Consider the following 14,183-nt stretch of genomic DNA (forward strand, 5'->3'; position numbering starts at 1 on the left):
GGACGATGTCGAGAGGACGTAGAATTTCTGGGGACCCTTAGAACCATCCAAGGTAAGTAGATAAGGACTCCACGGAGAGTGTGTGCAGAGTAGAAACATGACAGCATGCTCCATAAGTGTATGTGCAAGTCGCAGTTGGATTTTTAAAGATTAAGGACCCTTCCCAGTGGACCCTAAAGAAACCCAGTGGAAGTCAGAAGGTTGGAGAGCCACCCCACCCGTGGATACCCTAGTACCCACGTTACCTACACCAGGGAAGCCGAGTGCATATGTGTGAAGTGGTGTCGGAAACTGCTATCTAACCCAAAGGAGGATTTCAGGAAAGTGCCGCTGTGGAAGAAGGAAGAAATGTCCAGTGGAATCCGAGGCTGGATTCCTAATGACAGGTACCTGCAAGCAGGTAGACGAACGCCCTCTGATGTCGGGTGTTGCAGGATGGATGACGATGACCTTGACTCTGCGGCTGTGAGGACTCGGCGACGCTGAAGACGACCAGGAGCTGTGCACAAGCTGCCCCACAAAGGATGTTGAGTGCTGAGGGGTTGGTGTCCGGCGGGAGCACCAACAAGCCTTAGCAAATGCAACCAATACAGGAATCAAAGAAGGAGCAACGTCGGGACCAGCAAGGTCCAGGGGACTCACCAACAGCAGGGGAGTTAGGGCGGGCCCGGAGCAATTAGGTTAGTCCAAAAGAAACAAGACCTCAAGTGAACCCACAGGCTGGAGGCACTGGAGTCACGAGAGGACCTCAAGCACCTCACCAAAAAATGCAGACCACGATGCACACGAAGCGGTGTGTCTGAAGATTCTGGTCACTGGAGGTGCTTGAGGTCGGGTCTACTTGGAGCCCGAAGATCTCCTTGGAATAAAGTCAACAAGCCTTTGCAACTGCAAGTTGACGCGGTGCACAGGGGTTCGGTTATTGCAACCCCCACAAGAGGTACTGCACTCAAACTTGGTGAGAGGGCAGGGCAGGTCTCAGGAACTCTGGAAAACAATCACCTGTGTTGCAGAGCCTTTGGAGTCTGGAGAAGCTCAGGATCAGCAGACCAGTCAACTTTGTTGTGGTGCCTGCAAATGCAGGGGGGTGACTCCTTCACTCCAAGGGAGATTCCTTCAAGTGTCTTTGATGCTTCACAGGCCTTGAAAGGTTCCTGTATGATGCACAGGCACAGACGATGCAGCAGACTGGAAGGGAGATGAAGTCAGGCCCAAACAAAGTCCAGCGAAGTCAAGAGTGGCCTGACGTTAGAAGTAGAAGTGGTGTCTGATCTGAATCTTATTCCATTATGAATCTAGGGAAATACACCCAGGTAAGCTCTTAAGAACCCTAGGGAAAGGTTTGGCAAGATTCAGGGGACCAGTCTAGCAAGGGGGGAGATTACTCCCATGCCCTTTGTCCAATTTTGCGCACGAGTGGGAGCCAATGGCTCCCAGAGCTGGTTTGAACTGAACTATGCACGAGGACACCAAGTGTGCCCCTCATGCAGACTTTCTGATGCTGGCAAGTGCACCCACCCGGTCCCAATATACTAAACCCTGTCTGGGAGGTGGTCACACCTCCCTGTGACAGGATGCCTATTGGTCCACCTTCCTCTGCTAGAGCTTGGCTCAGCAACAGGAGGGAAGAAATGTGTCTTTGGTCGTCAGCAGCCATTTAGTCTTGTCCGGGTCTAGAAGGTTGGCACCGGGAACACCGAGAGCCTAACGGAGGGCTCTTCCAGTGCTTGGAATCATACCTCCCACACCGTTTACTTTATGAGGGTACGATTCCAACATGTTTGATACCAAACATGATCGGATTCGTTGCAGCCGTTTTCGAGATGGTCATCGCGTAATTAAGCGGTGCCCCTCTATATGGCTGCTTCACTGACAACCTGGGAGGATGGACTCTGTATGCTCCAGGGGTGTCTTGCTCATGGAGGGGCACCCTCTCACTTAGAACCAAGCTCCCTGCCTTCAGGATTGTCAAGGCCTGCAATAGGAGTGAGTTATAGGTTTTAAGTGCAGGGACCCTAGATATAGGAAACCTATATCTTTAGTAAGTAGTGCTAGAACTAATTTACACAGGCCGCAATGGCAGGCCTGTAGTTCCATTTTGAATGGTCTCTCAAGGGGGGCATAAAACATGCTTCAGCCCATGGGATACCTCTGGGGTACCTATGCCCTGGGTACATGGGTACCAAATATCAGGGCCTGATAAGGGTACCCAGTATCCAATCTGGGATGTAAATAAGTACTGATCATAACCATTTAGGGGGAAAGCAGATAGACTGGGGTCCTGATTAGCAGGATCCCAGTCAGACTAGTCAAATACAGCTTAGCACCAGGCAAAAAGTGGGGTTAACCATAGAAGCAGATCCTACTTTCCTACACATACCTTGTCATATATAACATGTACCAATCACATATGATACTATCCCATAAGTAGACCACCATATAATTTCCTCTTTCTTTGCTGCTGCGCAGTGGCCAAATTAAATACCTCTCATTGTCGTTTGTATACACATTGATATTTGTGGTTGTTACCTTTGGTGAAAATTGTTTTCTCTCCTTCGCTGACTAGCTCTTCAGGCCTGAACCCCTTGATGCATCACAATATTTTTTGTGATGTTTGTTGTGACATGTATTCTAATGGTCATTTTTCACCTCAGATTGAGTGTTTTGAGTGAGTGATGAGCTACCTATCCTGTGCATGCGTTCCTCAGCAAAGTTGACTGACTTGTTCACCTTGTATAGTGGGGAGTGGGCTGTGCCGCTTGGCTTGCTGGCATCATTTCTATCTCCACAGGTTGGTTTGAGCAGGTGTAGCCCCTTCTGTGTTGCCATTCAAATGTGGAGTTACGCCATAGTCCACGGTTCTATGAATCTGGGCTTAGTAGTGGTTCCTACTACTTGTTAGATACATTGAATCGGGGCAAATCCATGAGACACTTGGTGACGTTTTTGGGCCTCAATCGACCCATGGCTGATTATTTTCTCCTCTTCCCGCCTCCAATACAATCACCATGGTCATCTCGTGGGTTGTAAAACTCAACAGGTTAATCCTAGGGCTTTCGCCAGGCCAGACCCACTTCCTGGAAAGGCAATGATACAACACAAAACGGCCCTGAATGGAGGCTTTGGAAAAGTTTTCTATCACCTATATGGGGAGATCATGTTTAAGGTGTACCCACTACAACAGACAACTCTGCCCTAAAGTCCCCTGCTAGGGACACCGATGCAGATCCTGAACACTCTTCTGAGTCAAAATCCTTCTGTTAGGAGGACAAACCTGGGACAAACAAAAAGAAATGTAAAACTAAACATTCTGCTTAGGACTCTGTTTCCAGAGTCTTAGATTTTGATCCATATGGCATCATCCACCACGGTGTTCAGATTGGGTTCCACTCCCCAAGGTGGCCCACAACATCCAAGAATAGTTAAGGAAGGGCTTAAAGAAATATGTCCGAACTCGATTAAGGGTGGAATTCCCGAGACACGCTCTGCCGGGTAAAGTGACTAAGACGCCAGAGGTAGACCTGAGCATGGTTATGTTCCTGAAAAAGATATGCAAAGGACCCGAACAGGGGCCTGGATTGTGCTTGGCGCAATGTCCAGGATAAAGCCCTAGACTTAGGGGGTCCCCTCACAAAAATGCTAAAAATGGCCTACAGAGCCAATGATTGATCAGAAAATCCTAGCCAGTAGGTCACAAAGGGCAATCTGTCAGTTAGGTCATGCAAATTTTGCGATTTCTTCAGAAAGATGAAGGCCTATCCTTATTCGTATTGATCCCAAGTTCGATGATTTACGAAGGAGGAGGCCAGCCCCATTGCTGATGAGCTATTTCATGTGCACCTTTTGCAAAGGACCTTAGTACGTTTGTATTCATCTTTAGTGTCCTAGATAAGGCCCAAATTCCCTTAAAAAGGTGTTCAACACTGGCTTTTTGGCAGGCCCATGCATTACAGTGGTTGAAAATTCAGCCATGGCTCCTTCCAAGGATTTGAAAGATTCAAACTCTACTTAAGGTCGAAGTGGATGGTATGACTCTTCAAGAGGAGACGCCTTCTTCCCGTCCAAATCCAGAGGGAACAAAGGACACTTTAACAAGGGAGCATGTAGTGGACTAGCCCTTTCAGAAGCAGAGGCCGGCTTTGCATGTTAGATTGATTCCTCCAGAGGAGGTGATTTTGGGGATACAAATTAAGTTTTTCCTCTCCAATTGGCAGAAATATTGCAAGATGCATGAAACCTGGTGACAGTTCAGGGGTACAAAATTGAGTTTTACAATACTCCTCCACAACAATTTCCCCTGAGACAACATGTTTTTTCCCTTCAAGAGCAGATTTTCACAGATTGTGAAATTCAAGAGTTCTTGGGGAAAGATGCTAAATGATTCCCTACCCCAGAGTATCAGTACAATATTTTGTACATTTGTTATGAATTTACAGGAGTTCAATTCTTGGATCTGGTATCACCACTTCAAGATGGAGGATATCCATCTTCTGCAAGATCTCCTGCAAGAATAGGACTAATTGGTGCATCTGGGCCTAAAGGATGCCTATTTAACAGTCCCAATCTTTGCTTCCTACAGACACTTTCCTCAATTCTTCTGGTCAGACACTGGTCCTTCTCCTTCGACCGATCTTCGGCTCCATGGTATTTCACCAAAATGATGAGACCAGTGGTGGTGTCTCTAAGGATGAGAGGTGTTTGACTCAACGTCTATTTGGAAAATATGATTATCATGGCACAGGACCTGCACACAGTTTTCTTTAAGCTCTCTTGGGTAGTCCAGTTGCCACAGGACCTCGGCTTTGTGATCAACTCTCAGAAATACATCCTAAGCTCGAGCCAATCTATACAATTTCTGGGATTCCAAGTGGATTCAATGCAGGTGCCACTTCGGTTGCCATCCCAAAAAGTGAGGGTGATCAATAAGAAATTGAACTTAGTGTTATCCAGCCAGATTGTATCGTGAGGTCCCACCCTAGGTTAGTGGGTCTTTTGGCCTCGTCGATGCAATATTCCTGGGTCCTCTCCACTACAGACCAGTTCAGCATTTGAAAATTCAACACCTACGGAAAGGGCTTTCATACGCACATGTAGCTCTCTTAGCAGAGGCCAAAACAGAGTTGACTTGGTGACTCAACCACATGGAAGCCTGGAACAGCGAAGTCATCTTTGGCAAGACACCAGATGTGGTAATAGAATCGGATGCTAGCAGGTGGGGCTGGGAGTGTGAGATGTGAACAGATTTCCACAGCTGGTCACTGATCCCTGAGGGAGTTGCAAGCACACGTAAATTACCTGGAGCAACTGGTGGGATCATTTGCGATCAAGGTTATATCTCCATAAAACACAAACTATTGATATATTGGACAGTTGAGATGTTGTTCATGTGAAGCAGGATGCAGCAAACGGGGTAGAACGAGATCTCGGTTGTTAGCAGAGGTAGCCTAGGATTTTTGGCAATTCTGTCTTTAACATCAACTCTCTATTGTGACAGAGTAGATTCTGGATCAATGGAATGTAATTGTTGATTTGAACTCTCAGCAACTGGTGGAAAACAGTGACTGGATGCTCCATCCTCAGATCTTTGAGAATCTGAACCAGATTTGGGAGCTGTGTCACATAGATTTGTTTGCGTCCCACCTCTTCAAGCAGTCCCCAATGTTCTTCAGTTGGCGATCAGATCCCCTGGCTCTAGCCATGGACACCTTCCTTCAAGACTGGTCGCAGATCCTTCATTAAACCTTTCCCACCTTTGTGATGATTCTTAGGGTCTTGTTGCAAGTGAGGCATCGATTAGTGGAGATAGTACTGGTTACTCTGATCTGGAGAGCCCAATCAATGTTCCCAGTGTTACTGGAGTTGCCATAGGCTCTCCTGATCTAACTCCCAACTGTCTAGAACCTTCCAAAGGATCTGGGATATTCTTTGCATCCCCTGATCGTGTCAGGACAATTGAATCTCATGGCATGGATGGTTTCCAGTAATGATGGTGTATGCTGGGCATTTTCCAGCAAGCTAACCGCTTTATCTGATAATCTTGATCCTCCAGTACCCCCAAGAGGCATGCTTTGGCATGGCGGAGATGGATTCATTGGTGCGATGAACGAGGTGCTAATCTCTTAATGGTAATTAATTTTTTATCTTATAAAGTGGAATTGGGGCTTGCTTACAGGTTGGTAAACAAATCAAATGTTGCTATTTCTGTAGATCCCTCCCTGCTGAGAAATAAGCTGGTTGGGGAACTTTTCCTGGTTTGTAAATTGATGAGGGGCATTAGCCTTTCTAATCCCCCGAGACCAAGGTATACAGTTCTCTGGGATGTCAATTAAGTGCTTACATTTTTGGAGATATTGCCAGATAATGGTGATTTAGTAAACAGTTATCAGACAATTTAGTGATGCTGGCATTGTAGTGTAGCTCCTATTTTCCCAATAGGCTCTGCGCATTGGAATAGTACCTACAGCAGTAAAGGCCTAGGCCAGACGTTAACTAGGTCTACTACTGTCGATACTAGACTTAATTTTTGGGTTTGCCAGCTAAGCTCAGAGTTCGCTAGAAACTTTCTCGAATGTTCAAGGAAGGATTAACTCCCCTGATTAGACAAGAAGGGATTTAGTTTCTGACAACCATAGAACATGACAACTTTGCTCTCCCCTAATCAAGAGTCAATCTCAAGAGTCGTGTGAGCACAAGGCAATTATTTTACTCAGTCAGTACGTGCATTCTTAGTCTCATCAGAATGTAGAGAAAAGGAGGAGACGGGCGTGTTCAATAAAAGATGTTATTTATTGATCAGTCTCTTTTCTCGTACAAGAGAAATGGATCGATATTATTGCAATACTTATAGTTAAGTAAAGTGCATACATTAAAAGCAATAGTATAAAATAATACTGTAAAAACATTGATATGGTTTCTGAGCCATATGATGTTTAAAATGATTAAAATATATTTACATACACATATACATTTGACTAAACGTACTCAACTGGTGTTTCTAAATACGCCTACCCCGTGTACCTGACCTAAGTCTAATACGTGGGCGGGAATAGAAAGTTACAGTTTAAGTTAAGTTTGTTTTTGCCAAGTGAATAACTAAAGAATTCTCTAGGAGGGGTTATTCAGTTCTGTACCTGGAATTTAGGATGAATGAGGAATGGTATCTCTTTCTCTGCTCTCGATATTCCAGGCTGCCTGCGAGGGCTGCCCAGAAGCGCCGGTGCTGGGTCTCTCGGCTTGAGATAGCAGCGCGTCTCTCAGCGCGTCAGGAAGGCGGGGCTGTTGCCTGCGGGGTCTGCTTCTGCTCTCGGCTTCGGCAAGTATGGCTGCTCCGTCTTGTCACCACGCGTGTGTTTGCATAGGGCAAGGTCGGCAATATTTATACCTTAAAGGTGCCGGGATTGACGTAAGGATGGACATAGGTACGTCAATAAAGATGTCATACGACTTGCTCGTTAGCACATTCTTTACTAAAGTTCTCTGTGAAATCAAAACAATGGCCGCACGGATTATCCAGGTTGTCATAGGTTTGATTTGTTATGAGAACGTCGTATGCCTTATCAGGGGCTGGAGGAATGTCGCTTGTCTAATTAGATCTCAAGCGTTATGACCTAATCAGATAACACGTTCCTGTGCCGTAGTGTGACTGCGTCAGATAACGGTATCTGCATCATGGGGGATTTCTTGCCTCATGGGCTGACTGTTAGTTAACTAGCTAGGTAGGTTAACCAGAATATGGTCAGGAATAGGGGGATCGATTCAGAACCTATAGAAATACACGACACCCACTCCACGCTAACTATGGTCATATCTACTAATCTATGCATAGTATAACATAGTACAACATACTATAGAGTATAGTGTATACCTTACCACCCCAAAATACATAAATGCATTTTGAAATTTTCAAATATACTGAAAAATTGCAGTCATATATATTGTATGCACTTAAGCTATGAATTAAATGCAAAAGTAAACACGCATTGTTATGCATTATTGCTTGTTGGTATATGAGAAATACACATGAAATGGCTCTTAATATGGCTATACAGAAAAAAAGTCGAAACCATTTCATCACATAAAATATATTGTGAACATACCAGCGGGCAGCTAAAGTCTATATAAAGTCTATAAAGTATCTAAAAAAATAGAAATCTTAGTTCTCTAGGAATAGTTTCTTACTTTAAGCAGAAGGTCAGTGTCCCGGGGAAAAATATATTGAAAAATATTTTAAGGGCTTGCTGAAAAAAGTTGCTGTCCGTGAACTGGATTGTAATTGTTCATGTGACTTTATTTTTTAAGTTGAAGGCCGGATTCAGGGAACGCCGTGTGCGAGTTTACTCAAAAGTCTCTATTTCTGTTCCGGAGAGAACATCATATCATTCAGGCTTTCGAAAAAACTGTCAACAGCTTCATGGGAAAGTTCCACTAAGTCGGAAATAGGGGTAACCATGCATTCATGCGCATGATTGTCTGCATTGACATTCTGATTTGCATTGCTGACAGAAGGTCGTACCTGTTCGATGCTGCTTTCATCTCGTACTTCACTACTCTTCAATCGCAGTGGTGAAGATTCCAGGAATGCCGTCATCAGAATTGGCAGCCTTTGAGGGCAGCACAGTGCGTGAACCTTGGTAGGAACCAACAGTGTATCTGCATCCACCGGCGCATCCGATTGTAGCGTCAGACAGGTGTCTAACACGCATTCTTCTCCGCATAGCAGACACCTTAGTACAGGTAAAACACACCTTTGCCACATTGGTCGAAATGATAGAAACCAAGTCATGTTCAGGTCTCTAAGCCGGGAGAGTCCCAGGATTTTTGATATCCGGTCCCGGTATCCAATGGCTAGGATCGTATCTTCCATTGTCGCGAGAGTTTGATCTGTGACATGGGTTGCCATATCGAAAAATAAGGACTAGGAATAGGATTCCTGCAATTAGTCCTAGGATTAGGGGAAGTCCGCCAAAAATCGAATGGACGAAATCTGGAAAAATACCCAGTATGGCTTTGAATGGTGTTAATGCCATCGAAAATACTGTCTTAAATACCTTTGAGACCCCTGTGGTATCAGAAATATTTAAGATTTCGCTCAGGATTTCCGCGAAATGTACGGGGGAATTGGTTGATAATAATGTATGTATCTCTGCAGTCGTCCTTGCGACTTGTAGATCATACGTTTCTTTTGATGACGTGAGCCTTGTAGGCGTCTGAAGAAGCACTGTTTTCATTCTGCTTAAAGTGTCTATTCGAATAGAAGTAATTTTCAAACTGGGCCATGCCCTCGCCTCCCTGTCTGGAAAGGAGCTGGGGAACAAAGAACGTCCACAGCACTTGACCTTCGCCGTCGTAGTGACGAGATAAGGAGTCCCGGGCATAAGACTACAACATCTGCGGTCTACAATAAGAATGTAACTCCCATTATAGAGTCTTTGAAAGAATGGTTCTATTTCAGTTGCAGGTGCGCCTTGCTGGTGACATGAAAGGTTGTATGAATTCCCTTCACAGGCTCCGTGCAAACTAATACCGTTACACAGAAGCGTGCCGCTTAGTGACATAGCACAATTGTTGCCACTAAGAAACACTTTCTGTCCTTTGTTACTGACACATGCATGTGAATAGGGCAGGTTCCAAGTTGTTTTAAGGTACCCCTTTCCCAATTTCTCGTACATGCCAGCCTGTATATATTTTTGGCAGTATTGAAACCTGAAGGTTGAGATTGGAATATTTATGATTCCGTGGATTATCCATTCACTGACAGGTCGTTCTGACATTGTCAACGGTAATCTTTCTAGTTTTTCAATGCTCAAGATTGTATAATCAGCACCCTTCTGCGCCATACCGATTTGTCTATCAGTAAGGTTAAAGATTTGGAATAGTGACGTAGTGTTGATTAAACGCCAAGGCACATAGCCTGAACGCAGATTTTGTAACGTCCAGCCAAGCTGTACGATAGAACGCAATTGTGACTGACCATGTTGTAATAACAGTAAGTCTTGCGATAATATATCGATTGCTGAAGACACAATGCTGTCCAATGAAAAAATTCTGGAGGACAGAGTCATTAACCCATTGTCCACTACAGAAAGTGATTTTTCCAAATTAATACGGTCAATTTCCCGTATTCTTTCTGCTGTCTCAATTTGAGTAACCTTCCAGGCCTCATTGTATGCTGCATATACAGAGGCTGCTATGAAACGCTGTTGACGCTGTTTGCGTGGTCCCATTATGAAATCACGCAAGTCAGCACCATCAGTAAGTAAAGTTAGGTGTTGCTTAATTTCAGGCAGTGTGGAAGTTTGTAGCCATTGAAGGCATAATTTGCCCACACTGTAGGTTGTTATTATCCCTGGGTCAAGTCAAGTCAAGTCAAAAACCACTTTATTCGATTTAGTTAAAAATCATAAAAGCATACTACAGCAAATAAACAGATCGAATACATGTTAAAATTTACATACAGTACAATATATAAAAACAGTAAAAAGGTTCAGGTTAAAAGAAGTCAACATGTGCAAAAAAGCGAAAAGTACCACATTCCTCATAGTCCCCATAATATGACTCATAGTTTCATCTAAAAGGGGTCAAGTTGTAAAGAAGGTCATCATGTGCAAAAAAGCGAAATATACCACGTTCGTCAAAGTTACCAAAGGATAAATCACAATTTCCTCTTCCTGATTCGTACAGCAGCAACAAGGTAATTTGCTACGCTGAACATCACCATGGGCGTATCTAGCATTTGCAAGTACAGTAAAGCTGGTTTCGCTTGCATAAAAGCTTTCTCTTTCAACAGAGGTATCAAATACTTCTGCCTTGGGACATTATAGAGGGGGCAGAACAGCATATGGTGCATATTATCTTGAATAGAAAAATTGTCACATTTACATACAGGTGCATCCTCCGGCTTAAACCAGCCCTGTCTGTCACAGAGTACCAAGTAAATCTGGTTAAAACGAAACTTGACTAGGAGCCACCTGTGAAACGGAATGTTAACTTGGGTAAGATATGGTTGAATTGCCGGACAAATAATTGTCATATAATGTGCTCTAACCGTAGGTTTTATTAACTGGAGTTGCTCTCGCTCCAGGATCTTAAGCTTGTAAAAGTTTTCCTTAACCCAGGCTAAGTCAGCTTTTTTTAGATCCAACGGGGAGGAGAAAATCTCCGGGCGTCCAAGTTCTGTTGAGCACTTTTTGATATATGACAGCCAGGCAATATCTTTGTGTTTGTCAAGTTTTAAACAATCCATCAGAATTTTATGGTTAAGACCTAGGTTGTTATTAATCCAGACCCTAATCCACAAAAGAATGGGTGCCATGGAAAGGATATCAGTAATGTACCTTACTCCAAGCTCCTGATGGACAGAAAAAGTGGCTGTTGACAGAGGAAGTCCTAACACAGAACAAAAAAACGTATTAACCTCTGTTTGAATGGTATCAGTTTTTACATAGCCCCAAACACCTGCTCCGTACCTAGCTATTGCCAATGATTTCGCCCTGTACAAAGCTAATAATGCACCACTTTGCTTCCCTCCAAGTCTCCTTGAGAAGCTCAAGATGGCATTAACAGAGCTCCTCACTGCTTTAGTTTTTGATATTATCTGAGGAGACCAACAGCCCTTATTGTCGAAAATTATGCCGAGGTAGGTGAAAACTTTAACATTAGTGATCACTTCCTCCTTACAATAAAAAGGTTTAGTATTATTTTTAGCAGCCCCAAAAACCATGACATGGGATTTAGAATTATTGACCACAAGTTCAAGAGAAGACATGAAGTCACTAAATGCATCTAAGAGTCTCTGGAGGCCGAGATGTGTTCTGGCTATTAAGGCGGCATCATCTGCGTACAGGAGCACTGGGATGTTAATGTCTCCTGCACGTGGTGTATCCACACAAGCAGCCAAAAGATTCTTTTCCAGAGAATTTATATACAAGGTGAACAGCATAGGGGCGAGGATGCAGCCTTGCCGCACACCCCTTCCTGATTTAAACCAAGCTGTACGATGTCCCTCTTGGTCCATTCTAATGGAGGCCTTTAAGTCCTTGTGCAATTCAGCTAAAAAATAGACCAAAGGGGGATCCAAACCCATTTTTAATAACATGGCCCACAGCTTCGCTCTGTTTACTAAGTCAAAAGCTGTGGATAAATCCATGTAAGCAACAAAGATTGTCCCCTTTTTTGCCTTTGTATATTTGGAAATTAACATGTGCAAATTTAGGCATTGGTCCTCTGTCCCTCTTCCTTTCCGGAAACCATACTGGGCGTTGGACAAAATGTCATTTTCTAATGTCCATTTATCAATTTTAGCCAACAATACTTTACCCAGGATTTTCATAGAAGAATCCAACAAGGAAATAGGGCGGTAACATTTGGGGTCACTTCTTGAACCTTTTTTGAAAATTGGGACAATGATTGAGCATGTCCAGGTATTAGGGAAACCCCCTACGAGTACATGATTAAACACATTCCTCAATATCGTGGCCCACATATCCGGGTTTGATTTATAAAAATCTAGAGGAACACCATCGGGTCCCGGGGCTTTACTCTTGGCAGAGCCAATTATCGCAGTCTTGACTTCAGTATCATTAAAATCTAGATTTAGTTGCATGTCAGAATAACAGGGTATATGGAATGTTTCATAAGCTTGGTTACTCCCATAAATGGCTGAGAAATGTTTAAGCCACTCTAATTCTGGTATATTTACCTCAAGATCTAAATTGCATGATTGAGCAAATAAGGGATTATTTATTATAGACCAGAATTTAGAGCTATTTTTAAGGGTAGTTGAGTCCATTAAAGCTTCCCAGGCTTCTTCTTTTATGGCTTTTTTACGTGTTTTTACCGCCTCGGAATATTTTTTCCTTAACTGTGCTACCTCTAGCTTATTTCTAGGAGAATGTTTGAGTGCTGCCAACAATGCAGAATGGGCTTTCGAACAAGCATGGTCGAACCAACCAGAGACTGGGGCAGGTCCCCTCTTTGGGCTAAGTGTAAGTTCTTCTTCCACCTTAGAACAGATAGCCTCAAAGGCGGCGACTATCTCTTTACCTCCCCTTTCCGGGTCTCTACAGGTCTGTAGTTCCACCATCATGTCTTGTTCGATAAGATTTAAGAAATCATTTGGGCAGACTTTACACCATTTTAGTCGCCTCCCTTGATCTTTGCTCTTAACATTCTTCACAGAAGTAACCAACACAGCCCTTTTGAGCAGTCCAAGCGACCCATCCAGAATTAAATACACCGGGTTGTGGTCACTAAAACCACTTTCAATTGCATTATAGAAATGAACATAATGGAGGAGTCCTGGGGATAGAAAAATATAATCAATAATGGATTCACTACCCCTCGCATTATATGTGGCCACACGATCTTTCAAATCTGAAAAACCCGGTTCATATAAATCATTTACAGATAAAAGATATTCCAAAGCTGATCCCTTCAGGTTATGCTCAAAATGAGGGGGACTCGTAAGATCAGGCCCATTAAAGTCTTTAATCTGACAATGCAAACTACATAAATGAACGTTAAAATCGCCCATTAAAATGATTTGAACAAAAGTGGTTTGTTTTGACATGTAATCAGCTAGAAACGTATTTAAACTTTCTAAAACAAAATTTGGGGGTCCACCCAGCAAGGAGTTATAACAATTAATTAAAACAAGCTTATTTTTGTCTGGCTGACGGATTTCTAGAAACTGGAAATAATGTGACGAACTAGTCAGTTCCCTCACACTTCCAGCTATATTAAGTGAAACCAGTAATATCAGGCCGCCTTTGTCCCTTCCCACTGTGGTACACTGAGCTTTGACAAAAAAAGACGAATAACCATCCAGCCAGAAAGTATTTTCCCGTGCCCATGTTTCCTGCATGGCAACTATATCATATTCTTTTAGCATACCCAGCCAGATTGGGTCATTTTGTTTGGCACGTAGACCCGCAATATTCCAAGACAGGATCTTAATTTTTCTATTACCTAACTCTGTTGTAACTTCCCCTTCATTCGATGTAATGATACCTGGGGTAATAGTAATAGCATTGTCTACCAGGGCATTAGCTAACAGATTCGTCTGATGGGGCTCTAGTCAGTCCATATTTGCCTGGTTAGCGAGAACCGCAAATCTATTTGTAAGGGGCAAGTTATCTATGTGCGTATTCATAGTAGAAGTAACTGCGCCAGCAACCCTTGGTTTC

This window comes from Lissotriton helveticus, chromosome 1_1 (assembly GCF_964261635.1).
Source record: "Lissotriton helveticus chromosome 1_1, aLisHel1.1, whole genome shotgun sequence".
In the NCBI taxonomy this organism is placed as follows: domain Eukaryota; kingdom Metazoa; phylum Chordata; class Amphibia; order Caudata; family Salamandridae; genus Lissotriton; species Lissotriton helveticus.